The 27,253-nt window shown below is 37.2% G+C and overlaps 1 protein-coding gene and 1 long non-coding RNA gene across 2 annotated transcripts in view; both read right to left on the bottom strand.

The window, feature by feature from the left end:
• xkr7b (XK, Kell blood group complex subunit-related family, member 7b) overlaps positions 1-27,253 on the bottom strand; it is a 640,468-nt gene that overhangs the window by 576,572 nt on the left and 36,643 nt on the right. The window lies entirely within an intron of this gene.
• Positions 22,488-24,778, bottom strand: LOC127529419 (uncharacterized). The gene is made up of 2 exons (XR_007936104.1): positions 24,487-24,778; positions 22,488-22,614 (listed from the first exon to the last, which is right to left on the bottom strand). It is a non-coding gene; the product is annotated as an uncharacterized LOC127529419 (long non-coding RNA).

The following is a 27,253-nucleotide window of genomic DNA, read 5'->3' as shown; positions in this document are numbered from 1 at the left end:
ATTGGACACTAATTCTTAAATTTCCTCTATCTTTGTGCTTCTTTTTGCCATTCTTCATCAGACATTCCAGCTCTGTTGTGGACGTTGGACGATGTGACACCCAGACATAGGCTGCATGGTTTACTATCTTACGCTGGCCACTTGCCTTTGTTCATCCAAAGGACGGACAGACGTCTTATCGCTTTATATATGTAGACATTGTTACTGCACTATTCTGTAAAGTGTTGACATACTTCAACATAAATTGAAAATTAATATCTTAACCTTTGGATGCACTTGCTTACCAATTCACCTGCGGGAACATGCTGAACTTCTCTGCTGCAATCTTTCATTTAATACACTCAGGTCAATTGCTTCTCAGAATTACCCTCTCATAAAGAGCAATGCTTGTTGCAAATATTGTGAATTTTGGAAAATGAAACACAGAAGCATTTGTTAGGATGTGATTTATCAGCATTTGCAGTAAGGACCAGTAATTCAATTTTGCTGAATATCGAAAGTTTTAACTTTACATCAGAGGGGTGGCATTGGTATGCATCTGATTTCTTTGTGCTAATCTAGCGGAACATCCTCATTTTTTATGGGGTGGTTTCTGCTGCCTCAGCTCCAAACCCCAAGCCTTTAACCTCTTGAGTCTTGGCTCCTTTTGTGCAAGGAATTTTCAAGTAGCAGGCACTGCCTCAGTTATAGTGTTGACTCAGATCTACAAGGAATATACATGAAGTCCCTACAGGTTTTTCTAAGATCAGGAGAAGTTTAGAGATAAAATTGGAAGGTGTAATGATTCAGATTCAGAAACCAAAGCAAACAGTGAATTATGAACTCTATTTGTAAATAATTATGTTTGAATTAAATGAATGTTTTACCTTTGCAATGTCTAAAACAAGTACACTAAACATACCTATAACAAGATTTGCCTGAGTACCATTTGTCTTCTTCGTCAGCTCATGCTTTTTTCCTGCATGATGGATGAATTTGAAAGTCTGAAATGCAGGAGAGGGGCATCATATTAACAACTCAATGCACTGACCTTTCACTCCATAGTATTCCATTGTCATCTTAAAAATCTCAGTGTCTGCATTAATTCAGATTTACAGAGAAAGGTTACAAAAGAAAGATGGAAAAAATAAATTACTTCTAAACACATTTCCTGAACTACACTGTAACGACATATCAAACAGGTAGGTAGATGAACACCAATCTGTACATTTGTGTCCCCTCTTTTCTGCCCAGGGCAATTTTACATATTTATGTTACATATATTTATTTATTTCACAACCAGTTGCAGTTCCCTATCAAAGTGATAAGCAAATGTAGACCAGATTTGTAAAAAGTTTTTGTGAAAAGGCCATCTATACAATATGCAACAGAGTCTTCTTTGTCCATGAATATCCAAATGCAAACCAGAAGGTCCTAGTTTGGCTTGAGAACACCTGCACAGGTCTAATGTGACAGCAGTGAGAGAACAGACTTAAAGAACGTGAATCACGACTCAACGAGATTAAACTCATAAGGTAATAAAAACTTCAAAACAAGCCCTCACTGCTTTACAAAAACTTGATGTTGCTGTTTCCTCAAAGTACAGACTTTGACTTGCATCCAATCTTTTCACAGGTCAGTATTATTCATGTCTTAGAATTACTCCTAGGAATTCTATTAAAAGTCTTACTAGGATAAGAATTTGTCCTACCCAGAGTAGGACATGAGAAGCAATATTGTAGCATCCTACACTTAACTCTCAGCGAGAAGTAGGAGTTTGAGAATGAATGATGTCATTATTTTACAGCACCCTGTGGTGCAAAGTGGTACATACTCATGATGACGTTTTGTAGTTTCCTTGAAATCATGAGGATGCTTTGTAGTATTCTAACACTAATGCTAAGGCTTCACCAGAAAGAAGATAATCTCTCTATTATAGTAAAAAAATCTTGGGAGACGAGACTTTTTATCCTGCAACGAGACGTGATCTTTTGAAGAGAGACACTTTCACGTCCCACAAGACACGACTTTGTACCAAGAGGTTTAACCACGCCTGGGGCCAGAAATAAAAGACAAAGAGTAGAAGACAAAGTAGAATGTCATAAATAATTGAAAAATGTTGGCGCAATACACATGCAGAGCAGGTTAGAGATAATGTAAGTACAAAAATTCAAAAGTCTCAAAAAAATTATAGTAAAGATCGCATTAGCGCAAAAAAACAAAGAAATTATTACTCGGTGAAATAACGGAATAGGAAAAAGAGAATATATCTCCGAAGTTTAAGTTCGGATTTAAACTTTAAGTTGGAGACTTGTAGATCGTCTAACTCGTGTTGCCATCAGGGTAAAGTAGTGTTTCTTCCCAATGAAAAGACCTACCCACGAGAATTAAATGTTTTCTTGTTTGCGAGCAGCAGAGATGCGAAGTTGCTGGCGTGTACCGTAGGCAGGGGAGTTGGCAAGTGAAGCGAGCAGGGGGCGAAACCCCCTAGTAATAAATATTTAAAAAAGAAGAAAATGTAAAAAGGAACGATATTGCACTAACATGTAATTGTTGCCAATTTGCAACAACATCAAGAATATTACTGTAATAAGTACTGAAATGGGAAGACAGACTCACACACTGAATGAGAAAAAAGACCAATAATGGACATGTTTATTTAATATTGAATGATTCAGACCTGTACATTGCCAAGAATCACCTAACCCACTATTATGGTCACAGTAAATAACTTGGATAGTGAACGTTATGCTGAAACTAGCCACAGTACTTTTTGTTAAGCCACGTTCACTCTTCCAGTGATCCCGGTCATGTTCCATGGTGGCATGCCATGCCTCTCCCCCACTTATCTTCCATGAGGCTCTAATTTATCCAATGCCCTGGGAGTCTCCGCCTACCTTCCTGAACCTTCCCAGGCTTGTAAAGTGTAACACGAATGTTACAGGAGTTTGTGGAATCAAACATGCATTCATGCATAAGCTAATTCCATTGCCTTTGTTAGGCTGCTGATAATTTCAAGTGTTAAGCACCATCCAAATAACAGTTTTTGTGGACAAACACTTTTGTTTCATAACAATTTCACTGAACCCTGTACATGTGACAAGAAACATGAACGAACCATTGCTATCCTAAAGCCAGCATATAGCATATAACTAGAAAGCAAGAACAATGAAAGTCATCTACAAGGTAATTTAAAGAGAATCTCAAGTGGAAGACAGACAATGCAGAATCAAGTAGAAATGTGTTTAAAAAGGTGGATATGGATAAACAAAACAGAATAAATTTGAAGGTCAAGGAAGGAGGCAAAGCAGAGTTAATAAAAAAAGCAACACGTTAAAAACACAGGAGGGTGAAGAAGCAGCAACATATTATAGACTATAAGGAAAATTATAACATCTGGGATTATGTGGTGACATTTAAGGTCTTTCATCAAAATTAAAACAGAGGGGACAATGTCATATATAGTATTCTGTTACAAACCAACATAAGAACTATCCTCTGAAAAAATGGTGCACTGCATGAAAATCTATTGGCCCAGCTCTCCTTTGTCATATCACAAGTGTGCAGGTTATCTTAAGCCAAACTAGGACATGCTGGAGGATAATTTAGCACCAGTCAGCAGCCTGACACAACTAATGTGAAAGAAGTCCAAGCGACAGATTGATGAAAATCTGAAAATCTCAAGGACTCATTTGGTGGGCTGTTTGTCCCACTCATACATGGGAAATGAAATTTTGTCAAGTCTGTATTTTTCTTCTTTAAACAAATGGTTAGGCACACCTATGTCTGATAGAACAAATGTGGCTTAACATGGCCTCTCGTTGTCAATCAGAACTACTGTTGCTGGGCAATGATATTTTTTTATTCAGTTACCTCAGACTGCTTAATACACTGGTGTGGTGTCTCCCTAGATACTTGAGTTAAAATGTCTTACCAGTCTTACTATCTTACCTCTTGATGTTGATTACATCTTGCCTGAAGAAGGGGCCTGAGTTGCCTCAAAAGCCTAAATATTGTAATCTTTTTAGTTAGCCAATAAAAGGTGTCATTTTGCTTGACTTCTCACTACATTCATAATGGCTAACATGGTATAACACCCTAGTACTACAGTCTTACTGTTGTAATTTTTGAAGTCTCTTTTTCTCCGTGTTGGATTTTGTGTACACTTGTACTTTGATTTTCTAATACTTACTGTACATTATTTTGATCATTATTCTGATACAGCTGACTTGTGTTCTGTTTGATGGATGGTTGCTACCCTTTAATGCCTATCTCTGTGTGTCCAGGTCCATATTATTTATAAATAGATGCCATGTAGTGCAATGCGTCATTTGGCTTGCCTATAAATGAAGCTTCTAACAGCCAGGTATTAGATTTTTTAAAAATATTCTCCACCATTTCCCCAGTAGTCTTAGTGGTACCTAAAGGGTGCTTCTAAGGAGACTTTAGTGTTAGGACCTCTTGCTTTGATGTCTTGACTTCAGTATCTGTTTAATGTGTCTGGCTTTGGTTAGATTTGCCTCTTGTTTGCTTTCCTAGTTTTTGACTTCTTGACTGGCCGGTCTTTTGACAATGTCTTTATGTTATAGGAAGCTATTAGGCTCTCCTGATGATGATGATATGTTTGTCTTGCATCTATGACTTTGTTAATTCAATTTCCTCACTTTTTCTGGTAGTCATAAGGTTTACCCTCGGTTTTTTGCATGTTCTTCTTGAAAAATTTGCCACTTTTTTCTCTGGAAGTTTGGGCATTTTTCTTTGTACTTAACAAATGATTTTTTTCTCTTGGCTATTTGCCATATGTTTCAGAAGATTAGTGTATTTATCCATCCTTCCAGGTATCTATTTAGTTTGCTCTGATCCATTTAAATCAATGGTGCCTGCTTTTTTCATCTTCTTATGCATGTATCTCCTAGTGTACGCTTCATCGATGATGTAATTGATGCAAGCAATGTTTACTTATGGACATGTAAGACAAGATTTAAGCATCTGACTGGTTGCAGTTTGCTTGTAGTAGTATAATACCCAGTTTTTTATTAAGAGAAGATACTCATTATGAAAGAAGAAAAAGAGGTGCATTTGAGCAGCTGTGAGATAAGACTGAATGAGCCTTTTTACATGGTGTGGGAGAGAAGGTAGTGAACCAATAAGACAAAGGAGTCTTTAAAATATTTCTGTTTTTTTACAGTAGTCATATAAATGTAATAGAGATAACTTGAATCACTGCTTGTGGCCTGTATTTCATTTTCTTTGCAATGAGCATTAAAGTAGAAGGAAAAGCTGCTATTAAACAGAAAGCTACACCTTCAGTAGATTAGTGAGAAATGGGTTTGGCTGATAAAATGAATGACAACAAGAACACTCTTAAAAGTAAAGATTTTTTTTTACTTATTAATATGACAAAAAGAAAAATCAGACATGCACCAGTCTTTTTTCATTCTTGGTGACAAAAAAAGAAGCCAGCTGCCATTTTCATCCAGCAATGTCAAATTGAGCAAACGTAAGCCATAAGTCAGTCAACAGAAAAATGATTGACAATACTTTTATTATATGGTGTCGTTTTTGGTTTTTTGGTATGATTGAAATAAAGTTGTGTAAAGGAATGTGAAGTAAACAAGACATCATAGTTTAATAAACAAACAGGAGAAAGCATAACATATATGAAAAAAGATTAACTTTTTTTTGCTGCAATAAACATGTGAAAGTAAACATGCACATTTTTTCTTTGGTCCTCCAAAAACCTCTAAACAACGGAAAATATTAATGTCGTACATATTAAACTTTGTAGGATTCATTTTAAGCTTAAGACTAAATAACCTTAATCAGCAATAATTATGACCAGCAATTTTACACACAGTATTTATTGCAGCAGAAAAGAAAATGTTCAGCATTTCAGCTCTTACCCATTCCCTCTGATACTCAAAAATATCTGTTCCAGCCCTACCTTTACTTTTTTTTTTGACCAACCCATCATCACTCAAGATCATGTGCATAACCAATATAGTTTGCATACAAAACCAATATATTTTACACAAAAGGCATACAGAAAACTAAACAAAACCAATATGCAGTGCACATAAACCAATATGGTACTCATGCAAAACCAGTACAAGATTCACATAACATCAATCGATTGCATACATAAAAACAATAGGGTTCATACGCAAAACCAATATAATATATTACCCACGTGAAACAAGTACAAGACATGCATGAAACAGGTATAGCTCATACACAAAACAACAACAATTTGTTGTACTACCCAAAATCACACAATGAATGTCTCAGTGGGCTTTAGCAGGCTCTGTTTCTTGACAGCTGCCTAGCCTTGACTCCATAAGAAGAAGAAAAAACTGTCCAAAAAAAAGGGGGGGGGGGGATACAATACACAAAACAGAACGCGAGTAACTCTCTTTACAGATTACCAATCTATCATTGCTATCTTAGAAATACAATACAATAGTAGAAACCACAAGGCAAAATACAATAGTAGATCATACCACTCAAAAAATACAGAACTGACACATATGAGGATACTGAATTGTTCAGATACATCAAAAATGTAGAAAATAATCAACATAAGTTAAAAACAACAATTTCTGTGCATCAGTTAATGGTAGAACCACAGCCAGATTGTAGAAAAGAAGTCAGAACAGCCAGCCATAGTCAGAATCCTCTGTATGTAAGCCAACCAATCATATACAGACACAACCATTATAATGCATTTATTAATCATTAGCGTATTAGAAGCACAAACTAATAATAAATGCAGATGAACCTACGATACAGGTGCAAATTAATAACAGTCCATATGCAAGCCAGACAAACCAATATAGTTCACACACAAATCATTAACACACATGCACGAACCAATACAGTTCATGTGAATGAAACCAGTATTGTCCTTACACAAACCAATAAAGTAAGCATGCAAACAAATAGTACATTACTCATAAACCAATAGTGTCAACATGTAAACCAATATATCATACAAAAATACGTGATTTGTGGCCTGTCTGGCCTCTCATAACCCCAGACGACTCAAATAACAGCAGGGTTTTGATAAGAACACAAGGAAGTTTCTGGAAGGCTCTTCTTTGAAGAGTCCCAAATAGTGAAGACTAGGTACTTAATCTTCAGAAATTAAGTAAAGTGAAGCATTCAGACATTAAAATTCCACCACGCTGACATTAAAATTGTATCCTTTTATTAATAAGAGGAAACCAATGACATCTTTGGCATGTTACTAAGAACCCTCAATCTCTAATGAGATGAGCACTAACTTGTATAATATCGAGTCACACCTAATGCAGTCAGCAGGTTTGATTGGCTTTGATTGATTCTTACATACATTTTCGGTGTGACAAATGTGTTTAAAGCTGCATATTGAAATATCAAAAAAGCTCTTCACGACAATCCTAAAAAGATATGCCCCTGTCAATAGTTAAATGTTTCTGTTAGTAATTATCCTCCATTTCTTGTAGGCACTTCCTCATGCAGCAGTCTTTGGATTTCTGAGCTATTAGCTGGCAGCAGAGCACTGAAGGATGTGCACAACAGCTGATGAAATTGTTGTTTTTTGTTATTTAACACACCCCCTCCCCCATGAAACTCCTCCACTGAGAGGCTGCCGCAGAGATCATTACAACTAGACAGCCTACTCTGCATGTTGTGAATGACAGCCAGCGCAAGTCAGACAAATTCAATTCATGTTTAATTTTGTTTCCGACACCCCATCCTCCTTCGGTGCTCTAAGCATACCCCTCCCATTGCATTTAATCAAAATAGGCTTCTGACTGCTTCCCTGATCTGTTACTGATAGCTTTCTGGCATATTTTTTTTGATTCTTATAGTGAATGGCAGATGTTAAAATGCTGTAGTAACATGTCTCTTTCAAAACGCTATGGAGCAAAAAATGTCAGATGTTTTACAACAAAATCTTGGGTGGTGTAATCCATGCACTTGTTTTAGTCAAATCTGAAGAGATAATAGAAGGAAATGCTGAGGAAATGAAAACAGGACAATCTGCATAAAGATGAATGAGGGATGCTAAGACAAAAGACAGAACGCTTATCCGGCAGAAAGATAAGCACTCACTGTGATAAATCTGTACACCTTCAAATGTGGGACAAGGAGAACAAATTGGAAAAAAGAAGCTAATACAGTTAAAACCAACAGTGAATAGCTACACATAGTGAGAATGTTACTATTTTAAATCCGCTGCTTTGGTCAGTGTACCACCTCCCTGAAAATCTAGGATCTGCCACACCCTACCTGCCCTAGCATCTCTTGCTTTTAGCTACATTTTGCTTTCCTGCATAATTCAATGCACTACAGCATAATCTTTGCTGTCTCATGGCTAAGCTCTATGTTCCTTAAAGACCTCACTCTGGCTGGCACCTCTATGATGCCCACCCTTTACGCTGTCCCCTTTCTGTCTTTACTGTCCATGCAACCCTTTACATTTCTCTAAACAAAACCACACTTTTAAACATCAAGTCAAACCCATTAGCCCATTTTCAAACCTAGCGAATACAGCTCAAGGTCCTGTCAGCATTGGGTACATGGCAGAAACCAGAAAAACATCACCAGGCTCAGGCCCACTTGCACACATGCTCACAACACACATATTTACAGTTTGCACTTAAGATAACGTGTTCATCTTTGGTATATGATTGGAAAGCCCACACAGGCAGAGAAAAAAATGTGCAAACTCCGACAAGAAAATGCTTGGGCTATAATGTAAAGCCATTCTTTAGGAACTATAAGACCGCAGCAATAATGCCTAGCACTAGAAAGGGCAGATTTTCTAAAAAAGTGCACATCACCTGCTGCATGACAACTACAAAGCTGAAGAATTTTACATTTCTAGTTACCCTCGCTACATATACTTGCTGTATTTTGTCAATAGCTGTTTTGTTGTATTTTATTAACTTACCACTACTTACAAAGTTATGTAAGTTTCAGTCAAGCAGATTATTTTTGTAAAATCAGTAGATATAAAATCACTTTACGTCTTGGGTTTCCATATGCAAGTTGGGGTTGGCTAGGGGTCTCTCCAGGAGACTAAACTTTAGCAACCTTCAACAACAAATACTGTATCAGTAATCAAAGATGAACTGAACAGCAGTTTGCACAAAGTGTTGTAGCTATAATGGAAATGCAGTGCTGAAAATATAGCATCTGTGTAGGTGACACTTTGATTTACATTACTGTTAGTTGCTGCCTTAAACACAAATCACGTGAAGCACCCCATATTGAATCTTTAACAGGACCACTGTATGCAGACCCTTCGAGATTTACACATCGAAGCTACTTGAATAGCTCTGCATAATACAATTTACTGCAAAAACACTTTTTGTCTACTTGCAGATTAGCATCTTTGTTCATCATAATATACTGTATTTCAATTTTATATGCGCAGAGACACTGCTTTAAAACAACCACACACACCACCGTAGATTTCCTACAACAAGATTGTACGACTAGAATGCAAGTCTTCTCAGCTTGTTTTCATCCATCCATTCATTATCCAACCCGCTATATCCTAACAACAGGGTCACAGGGGTCTGCTGGAGCTAATCCCAGCCAACACAGGGCGCAAGGCAGGAAACAAACCTCGGGCAGGTTGCCAGCCCACCGCAGGGCACACACTAGGGACAATTTAGGATCGCCAATGCACCTAACCTGCATGTCTTTGGACTGTGGGAGGAACCCGGAGCACCCGGAAGAAAGCCACGCAGACACGGAGAGAACATGCAAACACCACCGTGCCACCCGCTTGTTTTCAGATGCAGGCTAATATAATTTATAAATATACTCAAATCTATGAAAGAAGCAAACATTCACCTGCCCCTTTTGGCTTTACTCTGGATTCAGGTCTTCCTGGAACTTCCTTTGCCCTCCACTGTCTTCTTTGGAGTTCTACTGAATGGTACCCCTTTTGCAGAAGCTTTAAATAGGCCTGGTGGGACTGTGGGTCCACTGTAATGGACAGTCCCACATCCAGGCTGCTTCTTGTGCTCTGAGTTTCTGGGACAGGTTCACTAAGGACTATTTAGTGGAAGAAATCACGTTCACAAAAATCAATGGGTAAACCAAGACAGACCTAATAGATCAGTTGGAATTATTGCAACAGCACATTAGAACATTAGAATAATCTAGATGAGAACAGGCCATTTAATCCAACAAAGCTCGCCAGTCATACCCACTTAATTCTTGTATAAAAAAACATCAGGTCTAGTTTTAAAAGTCCCTAAAGTCCTACTGTCTACAACACTACTTAGTAGATTGTTCCATGTGTCTATGCTTTAGTTTTTTTGAGAACCACTTTGAAAGTATTTGTAAAATTGTTGCGTAAAGTAATAGACTATGAAAGTGTATATGTCTGGTACCTTTAAGTTTGACAAAAATAAGTAAAAAGAAAAATCAATTCCTTATGTGAGAGAGTTTTACTGGGTTGGTAAGTATGTATGTACTGTAATTCTGTATCAATCAGATGCTACTTACGCTTTCTACATGGTAACTTACTACTGCTTGGTGTGTGCGTGTGTTATTCACCCGGCATCTTTCATCATGCTTCACTATATTCAGGTAGTGTGAGCTATGTATAAGTGAATGGCATTATACAAATTTTGCCACTGCTGCTGGCAACAAGCACAGCTCACAATAGTCAGTCAGTAGTCACCAATAAATTCTAGAAGCTATAGCTTTTCCAAAATAACACATCCACCACTTCAGATACATGTCATCTGCTTGGGTAATTCTTTGGAAAGAGTGGACACCTCTGCACTATATCACACTACAATCAGCACGCTCTGTGTGTGCTGGGGGCTTGACAAGCATATAAATGTATTAAGGTATTTGTTAATGTACTTCTTTGTCATGACTTAAACTATAAGCCTGCAAATCAGATGAAAGAACAGCATTCTATATCTACTGCATATAAATAAATATATAGCTATTATTAATTATTATTATTATTATTCAGTTGTAGCCAGGGAATAAGGAGACTGGTCTTACAATTTATGCCTGCTGGTTTTTGTTTGCCTTTACATTGAGAGTGCTTTTTGCAAGGATAAACCTTCAGGGCAGAACTCGGAGTATCATGAGAATCCAGTAAGTGCAAAAATCTGAAAGAGGATAACCCAGGAATTTAATGGAGTCAACATCTTGCCGCGCAGCCTTCATCACAAATGTCTATTCATCTTTTGATGTGGTTCCCATGCACTGCCACGGTATGTTCAGTTCAACATGAATGAAACCAGGCAGTACGCTCTGAGACTGTGGTATTATATTGTGAATGTGTGGAAAAAAGTGTGATAAAATACAACATTTTATTCTTGTGTCAAAAAAGGTAAATACATTTACTAGATTTATTCAATATCGTATGTGTAACCTAACAAAGCATAGCAATACAACTAGCACTGCTTGCTCAAAGCAAGCTAGACAGCTGTGGGTTCAAATCCCAGGCTGTGTGAAGGGTCTGCATTCCAAGTAATCCAGTTTTTCTCCAGCATCTCAAAGGCATGATCCTAAACAGAACTGGTTTGAGTGAGTGTGGTGACCATTTGGCTTTGGTTCCTGTCTTAAGACCAATGCTGTTGGGAAACCTTCACTGCCAAGGCAAGCATGAACTGGACGAAGGAGGTTTAATTATGCTATTAATTATAATACATGGATATTCTGAAGTGAGATATTAATTTAATGTTTTAATGCCCATCCATTTTCAAACCTGCTTAATCTAATGTTAAGGTTGTGGGTGACTTTTAGCCTATCACTGCAACATTAAGCACATAGCAGGACATGTTTTAATGCAAATAAACATTATCATCTTGGGAAGGATACTTACCAAATAGTTACATAAATAGCATTAAAAAAAACACCCTGACAGATCAAATGCAAACCAAGTGTAAATTTTGCAACACAATGTTCAGGACAAATTGCTGTGCATCCATGGGAGAATGGAATTATAAAGGATGTGCATTTTTCATTACTTTATTCCTGGCAGGCTGCCGGCAAGCAAAGGCAAAATTTTAATTTAGCTAAAAGTTTTGCTAGGCTTCCGTTACCACCTGGCCAAAGAAAAAGTAGATCTGCAAAAAGGTGGATATTTTTATTGTTAAATATGAATAGTTTTTTTTTGTGAAATATTAAATACTATGAATTTCTTTATTGTTAAATATCAAGTTCTCTGCATGCTATAAGTTTAATATTTGCAGAAATGTTTACAAATCTTCTGCACAGAAATAATTTGCTCATACTGTTTATAAAGATGACGCTCTTTGATGACCTGTGCATCATCTTTTTCAGTGTCTGAGTCAGGGTCATGGAGCGATTGGCACGCACATGACAGATAAACGATAAATTGATATTTTGTAACATGGAGGTAAGGGAATGATTTAGTAGCTGGCTCACTGACTAAAGAGTTTAACTGTTTAGGCAGGCACACAGTTCTGAAACTCGGAAACTGTAAGTAATCCTGTCTTTTCCATAATCTGCACTGATCTTAATGGCATTAGTCCATGTCCAATTATTCAATACCAGCATTACACAGAACTACTTACAGCTCACAGAATGTAAGTGAGTCAGTGGCTAAAGATCTGAAATTGTCTTTAAACACATTTAAACAGTCCTAATAAATAAGAAGTTGATCTTTTATACCCTGGCACCAGAATATTATATTAACTGAATGTCCTCTTACTGTTGGCACTGTCCAGTACCCCCTAAAACCACATGAAAGGATTCATGACTTGAAAATTATGTATTTTTCAGATATCGAAGAAAAAAGACAGCTTTGCAGCATGTTTGATTATTCTTCATCTTTCAAAATGCTTTGAACTGCTGTCTTATAGCTTTAGAAGACTATGCTTTAATCCTGGCCTGGGGTCAGATTTAGAAAACTTGTGTAAGCACAAAAAGAGGCTTGAAATGTGCATACACAGCTTTCCACACAGAAATTAGGATTTATAAAAGAAAACTTGACAGGAAAACTTGCGTATATTTACGGCAACTCTGACCCATCCGTGTGCAACGTTTTGCAGAAAGTGGAAAATGGAGACACCCTTGATTGAGTAGGGAAATGCAGCCAAACCAGCTTAATGACGACTCGCACGTATAATAATACATATCAGGTGCATTGATGTGACAAACTTATTAAAACTCAAAAGGTGACAAATATGGTATGCAGACTTTATTTTAGTTCCAATTTAAGTGGGCCAATGTGATGTATAGTATTTGCACTGATAAACATTTTTTGTTTTTTCATCAGTTTTTACAGTCTACCTGTTGTCATTATTCGTGATCAGAAACCAAAGAGCAGTAAAAACACAGACATGATTATCTCCCTGCATACAGAAAGCTCTAAATCTCATGCCCTACAAGATATTTATGGTTTGACAAACACGGCTTGTTTGCAACTGCTTGAAAAATAAACGTTAACATTATTCAAAGTTATTGACTTTTTTACCTGCATTTTTATTATTCTTTAATTTAATATTGTTTTTGTATCAGTATGCTGCTGCTGGAGTATGTGAATTTCCCCTTGGGATTAATAAAGTATGTATCTATCTATCTATCTATCTGAATACATAAATGGTCATACATGAAAGGAACAAAGTTTTAGGGACCAGCAGGCAGTGGCGTAGCTAGGGGCGGGCGGAGGGGGCGGTTCGCCCCGGGTGGCACATTTTTGGGAGTGGCATTATTGGCCAAAAGGCTCAGAACACTTCATGTGTAAGCAGCAGGGTTCAGAAAAATATCACTCATGAATTCTCTGATTTTCATCCACAAATGCTTCAAAAGTCATTTTCAGACGATCCTTCTGTGACGGCATCAGACACGGCAGTTGAAATTTATGAGGCAATAACAAAAATAAACAGAAACATTAGATAGATAGATAGATAGATAGATAGATAGATAGATAGATAGATAGATAGATAGATAGATAGATAGATAGATAGATAGATAGATAGATAGATAGATAGATAGATAGATAGATAGATAGATAGATAGATAGATAGATAGATAGATAGATAGATAGATAGATAGATACTTTATTAATCCCAAGGGGAAATTCAAAAATTCATTTCACCGATAATAATTTCTAGGAAGATAAATAACTAATTCACAAAGTATAATTTCGTTTCGTTAACAATCCGAATGCGTTCTTGCTCATCCCCACCTATCATTTGTAGTCCACACCGGTTCTGGTTTTCGCAGCGTAATTATATTAAACTAATAATCAGAACACGGCTTATCAGTGCGTCTATACTATATTCTTGTCTAGATGATGCTTATAAATAATTATATGTGAAAAAAATATTGCTGTTTCTCTATATATAAATAAATCTATGCAAAATGTATCTTAATTTTTCTCTATACGTCATTTTAATTTTCCATTTAAATAGGTTAACATATTCAGATACTTTGGAGGGCGGCAAATTGAAGCCCCGCCCCGCCCTGAGTGGCGCGAACTCGAGCTACGCCACTGGCGGCAGGATTTTATTGTCCATGATGATGACTGACTCATGAGCCGATTTAGACTCCCAAAGGAAATTCTCTTGGAATTCTGTGCTGAGTTAAACCCAGCATTATAAAGATTGCCTGAAATCAGTTTCTACCTGTTCATATCCAGGTTTTAACAATGGTTGGCTTTTTGGCAACAGGCCCCTACCAGAGAGAACTTGCTCACTGCAACAGCAATCATGTCATTACATGTGCCAGGTGATTATAGCTTTCTGCTCAGACACCAGCACCTTACACCTTAGAGTGCAGAGGAGAGGCAGGAGGCGGTGTCTGGATGTGTCAAGTGAGCGGCTGCTCTACCAGCCAATAAAGATCTGTAGCATCATGGCTGCATATATGAGGTTGATAAGCATAGTCCATATGTGGATGTTTCAGGGTGGCAATCGGGCAGGGTTCAGCTCACATTGACATATGCACATTTACAAGGTGATTGCAATTTATAAAGGTAAATTGCATGGAAATGTGTGTGCACCAGGTTTTATAAATCAGATTTTTTTGGCATACACATTTTCCTGTTTTCTGGTGTAGACTTATCTTCACACTTGAATCCACACAAAGTTTTAAAAATGATACCCCGGGCCAGGTTCTGTGTGGAATGTGCTGGTCAGAGGTGCAGAGGAAGCTAAAGAAGAGACCGTATACTGTCCTTAAACATTTTAAGCTGACTCAAGAATGTGTCAAAGATAAACACGACTGACAATTTGATACTAATGGAGATTTATTAAATAACTACAAGTCAAAGTGTAAGTAATCCTCAGAATAGCATTAGTGAACAACAACTCAGGAAGTCTGGGAAGGATATTACAAAGAATTAATGTGATCATTAGTCAAGTAAGAAAATGAGTTAGCCACTCTGTTTAAAATGACATTCTGGTGCAAATTCTACATACTGTATCTTCCATTTGTTATTTGCAGCCTTATGTTCTTAAATTTGTTTAAACCACAACTTTACAAAATTATAAAGGTACCTCATACCGCAATGTGTTTGATTTCTGAATTCCTTTTCTCCATACTATACTGCATTGATGACTACAGCTGCAGGAGTTACACACAGATAAAAATGTGTCTTCAAACTGCTCCAGGGCTTCTGTGATGAGCTCACATGTTTCCTTGACCCAATTGTGTCTGCAGAATGCAATCTTAGAAATATCCGACACAGCTTTCAAAGACAGAAAAAGAATGAGTTTACAATATCACGTTTATTTTACCTCAAGCAATATGCTAGTGTTTCCTAACCAGTAAAAATCACATTTCAGAAACACAATTAACAGACTGGAAGTCTGTCTCCCCTAACAGTACCGTTGAAATGAACACAGAAGACTGCAAGTAGCTACAGCACAGACTTACTGTGCAGAATCTTGAGAGAACAGTCACAGTCCGGTTCAAAGGTTATATGCCTGTTTTATCTTAGGTCTCATTCTTTCACCTTACATCATTTTCTGTACAGCTCAGACTTTTTGAATTAAATACCTTCTTTATACAACACAAGCTGCAGTCTTTTTAAATGAAACAAAACTTGAGAACATAGTGGCCTAGAATTGTATGGGGCTGGAGGCACTTTGTGCACATATCAGGTTTTCCAATTTATAACGCTCATTTGCTGTGTCATAATTACATCAATATGACTGAGTAACCTTTATCTCAGACCAAAGATTGCTCTTGTGAGTAAAAACAAGGGTAAATGTCCAGAAATGTCTATATTGTTATCACCCATGGCAATGTGCCAAGTTGCCCGGTTTGATCCATATCAGACATACTAAAAGCTTTATGAAAATGTAATTAGCTGAATGTCATGTAAAGATATTCGGGAGAGGCTATGATGTCAGGTCTAGTTGGAACCAGAGGTGTAAGCAGTTTTATGTGATGTAGTACAAAAATTAGATGATTAGGAGCCCTAGTTGTATAAATGCTGGCAGTGGTAACTTTTGTGACCTCGAAAGGCTCGCTACTCCACTGAGGCCTATAGGTAGTGACAGAGATACTCATTATGTTATATTGGGCTAACTACAACCCTTTATAATGGACAGGTGATCTGGTGTTGCTTACCTGTAGGACTGTGACTCGACACTCTGGACAGCAGGCACACATGGAGACAATAAAGGGAGCTCTGGTAAGATGGCCTAAAGCAGTGGTTGGGGAACAGGAGTAAATTACCCCAATTGGGGTAAAAGTGATATTTTCGGGGGTAATAAGGACTCAGTAAAGACATAGGTACATAAATAAATAAAAAGCTTGTTTCTTGTCGCGACTTACATTTTTCTTTCTGATCTGTTAACGCGCTAGAAAGTGGCATATCTAAACAAACGTATCTCATAGAGTGAGCTCCCGGTCCGATTGCAACCAATATTTATAACTTCATCGCGCGTCGAACACAAAAGCGGTAACACTGTACGGGTGAGTGGCACGCATCCATTAAAAGGTGGCGGCGAATGGCCAAAGATTAATTCTACCAGATACCGAAGATTGTTTAGCCACGGAGCAGCCGAATGAGACGCATCGAGTCCACCACCGCCAGCGACTACAATAATTGAAAGTGCCTATATCGCGCCACTACCGCTGCCGACAACACCAGGAAGAGATGACTCAAGCGCATACATCACGCCCCTTTGCACGTTGAGACCTTGCCGCCGTAGCCTCAAATAGATTCGCTACAATATTTTGCTGAAAAACTTCGATGATCAAGGTAAGACAGTGTTGTATTATCACTTTGGTGGCCGGTGATACGTATGTGGTATCATGATTGCGCCGACCGTTGGTGTCCGGTGATACGACGTATTAACCACATTTTCGTCAATCATTTTTGCTCCATAGCACACCTCGATCCTTATGCATATTTCCTTTTTTTTTTGGAAATTCAATTAAGACTATTAGAAAAATAATTTATTTATATTGTAATCTATTTTTTTTTTTTGCATCGATCTACATTGAATTTTGAAAACGACTGATAAGACTGTATTTGGTAAGCGGGAGTAAAAGTTTTTTCTTAATTTATCGCGAACAATATTTTTTATAACTATTTATGAAGTTTCGAAAAAAAATTTTTGTGTGTTTTTTATGCAGTCCCAATTACCGCATAAAAACAGGTCTGAGTGTATTTCGAACACCAAAGTTGGAAATACGATGCAGTGTGATACATATGGTCAACGTGCAAGCATTTTTTCATAAAGATCTCTTCACCGCTCATCTATTCACAGAAAAATAAACAATGTAAAATCATTTACTTCGATCTTGTTAGATGTGTCAATTTTTTTTCTCTTTCTAACGAACCCATTCAAACATTTATTCACATAATTTGTTTCCCAAACTCATAAGTCGAATGATTAAATTAATTTAAATATTATGTCAGTTCCTATGTAATTATTTGAACATGTTTCTAAATTAAACTAATAAAATAAAAGTTGTTTTTTTTTCACCGACATTTAAATATATTTATAGTAAATAATTTCTGAAAGTTTTGTAAAAAATAATTAACTATTAACAAAGTTACGACAATTTTTGGATTTCGCAACATTGCACAATTTTGATCAAAAACGTGCGGCCACCATTGTGTTAAATAAGATTTCCTATTAATAGATTCATTCGTTTTTTACCCTTCAGATGACATCAACTAGAAAAAGAGTATACTAAGAAGAGTTCCTCAATTATTGGTTTACACAAATAGAAGACAAAGGAATAATAAAACTGCAGTGTGTTGTCTGTTTAAAAGTACTGACTATGGAGTCTTTCAAAAAGAGTCAATTGAAGAAACACTTGAATAATTTACACCCACACCTGTCTTCTAAACCATTATTTATTTTTATATTATATTTGAAAACAGATTCAATAAATAATTTGAATTTAAAAACAACAATTTTTTTTCCTTTCAAATCATGGGGGTAACGGTGACTTAAATAAACAAATTTTGGAGTAATGGGTAAAAAAGTTCCCCGACCCCTGGCCTAAAGGATCCCAGAGTATTGTCCCGATACCTGAAGTTATTTCTAGAATATACCCAAAAATAGTCACTGTCCAGTGCTTAAAAGTTATTTCAGATCATGGGAATTTTGAGGTTGGAGTTGGGAGGAATAATATAGGCAAGAGCTCAACTGGAAGTTAAATAGAGGAGGTTTGAGCTGTAGGTAAAGGTAGGAAAATGCATAAGGTGCTTGTTATGCTAGAGAAAAAATTGGCAAGTTTGTCCTTAAAAGGACAGTTAAACAATTGATGTTCCTTAAAATGAAGAATTGAAAAAAAGGACAGCTGAAAAACTGCATGCTCTTAAAAGGACCAAGGGAAAAAATTGCATGTCTTTAAAAGGACAGTTAAAAAGGCAATAAGAAGAGCCAAGTGAATCTGGGGGATGAACTAAAATGGGAATCCAGTAGGCCAAAATAAGACTGATACCAAAAAGCCAAAAGGCAAAATCAAATTACAAAGTCAAAATAAAATAACATGGCACCACCTATGAGCTGAAAGGATAAAATGGCAATGTCTGGTATACAGGTATACAAAATGAACATTAATTTCCTAACAGATAATAGGGACTGCGGTGGGTTGGCACCCTGCCCGGGATTGTTTCCTGCCTTGTGCCCTGTGTTGGCTGGGATTGGCTCCAGCAGACCCCCGTGACCCTGTTCGGATTCAGTGGGCTGGAAAATGGATGGATGGATGGATAATAGGGAGATACCTAGTGTTAGGTCTAGAAGGGCAGCTCATCTTTTGTTTGGTCTATTTTATTTGTTACTTCAATCTTTTTTTTTTCCTTTTATGGTGGCATTTTTTATTATATTTCTTAAAACTCCTTGGCATTTTAGGAGCTCAGAGTTAGCTTAACAATGTCCCTTACAGGCCAAAAATACAACGTGGTTAAGAAAACAATGTAAGAAGCTTCCAGTGACACAGGGTTCATAAGAAACTTTTTGACTAGAACAAGGGTGTTGTACCGTGTTAGCCATTATGAATGTAGTGAAAAGTCAAGCAAAATGACACCTTTTATTGGCTACCTAAAAAGATTTCAATATGCAAGCTTTCGAGGCAACTCAGGCCCCTTCTTCAGGCAAGATGTAATCATTTTGATGTAGTCATTTTGCTTGACTTTTGACTAGAACAAATAATTCTACCAACAGAGCTCATCAAACTCTATTCACGTAACTTTTGCAAAGCAAGGATGCTGGGCCTTTGAAGCAGCAGTGTTAGGTCCTCTGCCACTATGTATCCAAGTGGATAAACACTAAAACCAGCAGACGGGCATGTTTACAGTTACTAAATGTGATATCCATCCATATACTTAGACATTTATCCATCTATTTTCTCCACTGATTTGTCATCCAGGGTCAGAGCCTATTCTTACCGCACTGGGTATAACTGAGAAGCAAAACTGGTATTCTCATAAACACAATCACTCACACTGAGAAGTTCTGTAGTCACCAGTCAACATAACAACATGGTTTGAGAGTGTGGGAAGGAAGGCACACACAACATATGCAGTGTGATCTTGGCAGTTACTGTGTACAGGAATTGGCATCACCACCTGGATTTCCATGCTTTTAATATAATGTAATGCAACTTAACACCACAAAGTTAGGTTTTATCTAGATTTGTTTGGCACATTTGTTATGTGCTATATGTTCATTTTATAATTACTAAACTGGGATATGCTCTTGCATTTTGTTGTCCATACCATGTCCTGTGTTACCTTACTATGAAAAGCCATTCATCCATCCATTCATTATCATTTAAAAGTTGTGGTGGCCAAAGACTCTCAGCAGCAAAGATGCAAGAAGTAAACAACCTTGGGCAGTATTCCAAAATTGTGAGAAGTTCTGGGGAAAAAAAAATACACATGTTTGCTTCCAGCAGACTGCATCTACCTTGGAATAAGCAGGTTCAGTAAACAGAATTCAGTCGCCTTTCTATCCTTCTGCTTCCCTACTGGATTTCTACAGCTTTATTGACCCAATCAACCTCCAAAGCAGCACTGATTTAGACCGAGTTCCAGTTTTTCATCCAGCATAGAGTCTACTTAGTGTACTACACAGGGTCAACACTAGAACAAGTTTAGCAGCATTGTTGGCTTTCAGGGAGGTCCAGTATTTTCAAATTACCTGGGAGCGCAAACACAGCAGACTAGAGGAAGAAGAACTTGTATAAAATACAATACCACAGGATTCCTATTGTTGATCAACCACCTCTAATTGCTGTGGCTCAAGCATATGGAAATCTGGATATACTGTTAAGTGCAATGTTAAGATAACAAGAAAAAATCCAAAATTAAAACATGGGCATACAAACTAATGAATGACTGTCCTGTGGCGCAGTCTACCAATGCATGCAATGAATAAGTCAACTAAAATAATGAAGTTAATACACCTATGGATTAATATTCACCACAGATAACATAAACCTGCACTAAGGCTGATTTGTGGTACTGCAAAGTTTATACCCACAGATAATGTTCAGAGCCAGCTGCTAAACGACTGAACATGCCATTAGAATAATTGAATTCAACAAGTCAGGGGACTTAACCTCTGCAATGGTCAAGTGAACAACATCTTTGAGATTGCAGTCTAGGAAAACTGACACATTTCACACTGTTCAGCAAATGTTAATTTTTATTCAGGTACATCTTATTATGCACAAATTATATTGTGTAAAAAATACCCATTTAAATGAAAATAAACATTTGGAGTCTATGCAAGGGGGACAAACGTGTCTGGAGGATGGGCCTGGTCCCTCAAGGCCCCCGCTATGACACCAATTGTAGTATTACATTTTTTGTCTTCAGCTTTGAAATATTTGTCATCTATTACTTGATAAATTTGTAATTATTAGTCAAACCAATTAAATAAAGAATATTAGTGTTATTGCGTTCATAAGAACTACTTACCTCCTGACTCAATGGTATGAGAAAACTTCCACAAATAATGTACAGCTCACCTTGTCTTAATGTTTAGTTGTGCAAGACATTGAGGTTTTTGGAGTTCCCCCCTATTTTTCTCCCACTAGACCTGAAAAACCCTCACTTTTAGGCCATTTCTGGACCATTTTTTGCTCAGAAAATGACACCCTCATGATAAATATTAAACCAACAGATGTTTTTAGCAAAAAGTATCAGATGGACTTGAAGTTGTGCATACCACATTGAGCCCCTAATGGGATGAGGGCTGAAAGTTACTCCTTTTCACAAAAGTTTCTAAAAAAATGGGGATCAGTAATGTAGAGTGTCATTTTATGCTAGTTCAAGGTTGCTAATCATGAATATGATCATATTTTGACATTTGATTCTTTACCGGTAATCCTAGCTCTCTAAAAGACACTCCCAGAAGGTTAAAAATGACAAATTTCAAACATAAGAATATCAGGTACCAATTTATACTATTTTATGGTCAGTAATTACAAATATGATGAGATTTTTGATCCATCTAGCCCTCAGGTACCTCCACCAAAGAGTGAAAAATGATCAATGTCTATTACAATTGAGAATATTCAGAATTTAATCATCTAAACCAAGACTTCCCAAAGTGGTTGATATCGATGCCCTGGGGTCGATTTGAACTTTCTAGGGGTCGATAGTTTCAATAAAAACATTTGGGGGTCGATGACAGAAAAAATAGACCCCCTTACTACTGCTATTTGTTTGTTACTTCAAAATATCTATGATTCCAATAGGTACCTAATTAAGAAGTAAAATAATTAAAAAAAAACACTTTTATGATAAAAACACATTACATACCAAACTTGCGAACGAAAAGGTAAAATGCGTCATTAAAAGAGTGGGTGGGACGAGACGATATTCGATATTAGCAGAATCTATCAGTCTTGTACTTTCATACTTTCATAAAACACTATAAATTGGTTCGTTTGATGTGACTTGTACTTATTTGTGATTTGAACTTTGAATATAATTATTTATTGAGGAGCAGTACTACGAAAAAGAAAATCAGAGAACACAGTTTATTTATTCGAGTTTGAACAAAAATCTTCTGTTTCAAGTAAGTACATAATTTATTGTTTTTTTTTTATCACAGGGGCTGTCAAAATTGTTTGTGAATAAACGTTTTTATTTCTTCAGATAATAATATGACTGAACCAAAAAAGAAATGCAGACAGTACAGCTTGGACTATTTGCAGCTAGGATTTGTCCCGTCATTATCAAACAAACATTTACCAATGTGCCTCATATGCGAAAAAGTCTTTAGCAACGACGCTATGAAACCATCAAAACTAGCAGATCACTTGAACAGAATTTACCCTGACAAAAAAGAAAAAGATTTGTCATACTTTCATTCACTTAAAGATAAAATTCTGAAGAGAACTACGATAGATAATTTGATTGTTTTATCATCGAAGCAAAATGATGATGGATTAAGGGCATCGTACAACATATCCCTACTCATTGCGAAGTCTGGCGAGCCGCACACCATAGGGGAGAAACTGATTCTACCGGCCGTCGCGGTGGTATTGAACACTGTACTTCACAAACCTGCAAAAGATGTTATAAAAAGGATTCCTTTGAGCAATAACACAGTTCAAAGATGTATTGACGAAATGAGTCATGACGTGGAAAACTGTTTGTGTAATCATTTGCAAAAAAAACGTTTTTTTCCCTCCAATTGGATAGGTCAACATTACCCAGTAATGAAGCTTTGTTGCTGGCATACGTTTGCTTTATTCAAGATCAGGAAGTGCATGAAGAGCTGCTTTTTGCTAGAACTTTAGAAATTGACACCAGAGGCGAATCGATTTTTAATTTAATGGAGATATTTTTCAGGGAAAAAGTAATTCCATTGACAAATATAATATCTGTTGCGACAGATGGAGCACCAGCTATGGTTGGTCGTTATCGCGGTTTCATAAGTTACCTGAAACTAGACATACCTGAAGTGCTTACAGTTCACTGTGTAATCCATAGGCAACATTTAGTAGCCAAGAACCTTAGCGATAAATTGCATCAATCGCTTCAGTTTGTTATAACAGCTGTGAACAAAATTCGAAGTAACGCTTTGAACACTAGACTGTTCGCACGATTATGCAAGGAAAGCGATGAAGATTTCTATCAATTGGTTCTCCATACCGAAGTCCGCTGGCTTTCAAAAGGTTTATGTTTGGCGAGATTTTTTGCACTTTTTCAATCTGTTTGAGTTTTTGGAAGACAAGGATTCCAGTTTGAAAGAAAATTTACTTAAGAGTAAAACAGATATTGCTTATTTAACTGACTTCTTTGGCAAATTTAATGATTTTAATTTACAACTGCAAGGAGACAATTTGAATCTCATCAAAGCAAAAATCGGTCATATCGGCTTTTGTTGCCAGATTAATGTTTTTAAGCAAAATATTGCAAGATCTCAGCTTTCACAGTTCCCCAACTTATTTAAGATAGGCACAATCCAAGAAGAAAACATCTTGCTGTACGTCAACCACTTGGAGGCTCTTCACTTAGATTTCAAAACTAGGTTCGAAGATATTCTATCATTGAAAATACCGGACAGGATAATAAACCTATACACTACTAGTGCAGAACCAAATATAATTTTGCAAAATGAGCTGATAACCATCAGCACGAATGAGGATCTCAAGGTACAATTTAAACAGGGTTATCAAAAGTTTTGGCTGCAACAAGATATTCCACTTCTGTACCCGGCCCTATGGACTGCTGTACAAAAGTATTGCTGGCATTTCCATCGTCGTATCTGGTAGAGAGAGGTTTCAGTGTAGTTTCAAACCTGCTTCAGAACAGACATCGATTGCATATCACGGAATGTGGAGATTTGAGAATGCAACTCACTAATTTAAAACCGGACATAGATAAATTGTTGACAGATTACCAGGTGCACCCATCTCATTAAATTCAGTTTTCCAAGCTAATTTATTTGGTATTCTTAGTTTTATAGTTCTGATTAAAATCTTTCGTTGTTGTAATTTTGTTGATGTTTGATTCTGTCTGAATATGTTGATTTATTTACTTCATTTCTATGTTTAATAAAGTGATTTCAATATTTGTACTTATTTTGAATTTACATATTTATTTCATAAATGTCAAAAATGTAAAAAAAAAAAAACTCTGCTTGTATTTTTTTGCTTTAATTTTCGTTAGTGCAGGTTTTGATATTAAATGTTGCACAAGATAATGCCATATCCCGTAGTCCTTTTATCTTTTTCAATCATTAATTACAAGTGATTAAAATGAAAAGTATGATATCTAGTGAAATTTTTAATTTTGAGTACTGTACAAATTTATTAATTTGAATAAGTAAAGTAAATGACTAGGGGGTCGACGGTTTTAAAAGTTTTGGTAAAGGGGTCTGCGGCTGAAAAAAGTTTGGGAACTCTTGATCTAAATTGAGGCACACATTTTAAAATTTCAAGTACCTGATGCAACTGTTCCTGTCTATTATGTACTTCTGCCACAAAAAAGTAAATCATCATGTTTCTTATGAACACCCCGAGTTAGGGCAGCTTATTTATGCTAATTTAGACTTTTAATACTAATGAAACAGATTGCCAACTCTAAGGATTCCAGGTCTACTGTATATACACTTTATAGATTGTTCACATTTAAGGAGGTGCAAACACCAAAGTGGTATAATATGTTTTGGAAACATAAAGAGAGAATATTATATAAATATACTGCTCAAACAAATTAAAGGAACACTTTTTAATCAGAGTATAGCATCAAGTCAATGAAACTTCTGGGATACTGATCTGGTCAGTTAAGTAGCAGAGAGGGTTGTTAATCAGTTTCAGCTACTTTGGTGTCAATAAAATGAACAACAGGTGCACTAGAAGGGCAATAATGAGATGACCCCCAAAACAGGAATGGTTTAATAGATGGAGGCCACTGACATTTTTCCCTCCTCATCTTTTCAGAATGTTTTTTCATTAGTTTTGCATTTGGCTACAGTCCATGTCACTACTGGTAGTATGAGGCAATACCTGGACCTTACAGAGGTTGTACAATTAGTCCAACTTCTCCAGAGTAGCACATCAATACGTGCCATTGCCAGAAGGTTTGCTGTGTCTCCCAGCACAGTCTGAAGGGCATGGAGGAGATTCCAGGTGACAGGCAGTTACTCTAGGAGAACTAGACAGGACTTTAAAAGGTCCTTAACCCATCAGCAGGAATGGTATCTGCTCCTTCTGGGCAAGGAGGAACAGGATGAGCACTGCCAGAGCCATACAAAATGGCCTCCAGCAGACTTCATGAAGGTGGCCTCAGGGTCCAATGTCGTCTAGTGGGCCCTGTGCTCACTGCCCGGCATTGTGGAGCTCGATTGGCATTTGCCACAGAATACCAGAATTGGCAGGTCCACCACTGGCACCCTGTGCTTTTCACAGATGAGGGCAGATCCACCCTGAGCACATGTGACAGACGTGAAAGGCACTGGAGAAGCAATGGAGAACATTATGCTGCCTGTAACATCGTTCAGCATGACTGGTTTGGTGGTGGGTCAGTGATGGGCTGGGGAGGCATATCCATGGAGGGACACACAGACCTCTACAGGCTAGACAGCAGCACCTTGACTGCCATTAGGTAGCGGGATGAAATCCTTGGACACATCGTCAGACTCTATTCTGGTGCAGTGGGTCCTGGGTTCCTCCTGGTGCAAGATAATGCCCGGTCTCATGTCGTGAGAGTATGCAGGCAGTTCCTGGATGATGAAGGAACTGATACCATTGACTGGCCCCCACACTCGCCTGACCTAAATCCAATTGAACACCTCTGGGACATTATGTTTTGGTCCATCCAACACCACCAGGTGGCACTTCAGACTGCCCAGGAGCTCAGTGATGCCCTGGTCCAGATCTAGGAGGAGATCCCCCAGGAAACCATCTGTCGTCTCATTAGGAGTATGCCCCGATGTTGTCAGTCATGCATACAAGCACGTGGCGGCCATACAAACTACTGGGTACGATTTTGAGTTGCTGCAATGAAATTTTGGCAAAATGGACTAGCCTGCCTGCCGCATCATTTTTTCACTTTGATTTTCAGGGTGTCTTTGAATTTAGCCCTCTGTAGGTTGATAATTTTCATTTACACCAAACGATATGACATCCTTTCGTTCCTAACACATTACCCAGTCCATCTCAGTATAGATATCCAGCGTGATTTTTTTTCTCTGTTGAGATCTGGTGTGTTTTCAAAATGTTCCTTTAATTTTTTTGAGCAGTTTATATATGTATAAAATGAGGAAAATAAATGGAGATGCTATATTAGGTTGAGCATGGCTATCTGCTGCATTTAAAAATTGGTCCTTACCGTTCAGGGTCACAAGCATCTAAATGGGAAAAAAAATTATTATCTCCATGTGCATTTAGTTTTCCTTTTCCATTCATTGGAGATGAATGGTGATGCAGTGCTTGCTACACCATGTAATTCCCATGGCATTCCTTCTGTGTTGTATTTACTCAGTTATGTTCTATTTACAGTATATTAATGTATTTCTCTTAACTATATTTGACTATGTGGAATTAGACTGTATAAATTTTAATTTCATTTCTATGCGATACTATACACTCATTATTGCAATATGAATTCTAACTTATTTTTTTCATGCAGTTTGAGATAATCTTATCTATGACAAGTATTAGATAAAATAAAAGGAGGCTGATGGATGCTTGCCCAGAAAATACCATTTATTTAGATTTAGTTTGCAACAGCATGCTCTCAGTTGGATCTACAAGGCCGTTTGGCATGCTCGTAGTCAAACAGATACCAATCTCTACTCTTCTCTAGTCTCACTTTTCAGAGTCCTGCATCACAAGCTGATTT

The sequence above is a fragment of the Erpetoichthys calabaricus genome, chromosome 10, assembly GCF_900747795.2.
Source record: "Erpetoichthys calabaricus chromosome 10, fErpCal1.3, whole genome shotgun sequence".
Classification (NCBI taxonomy): domain Eukaryota; kingdom Metazoa; phylum Chordata; class Cladistia; order Polypteriformes; family Polypteridae; genus Erpetoichthys; species Erpetoichthys calabaricus.
Note: the sequence above shows the minus strand (reverse complement) of the source record. Positions and strands in the feature narration are given on the sequence as shown.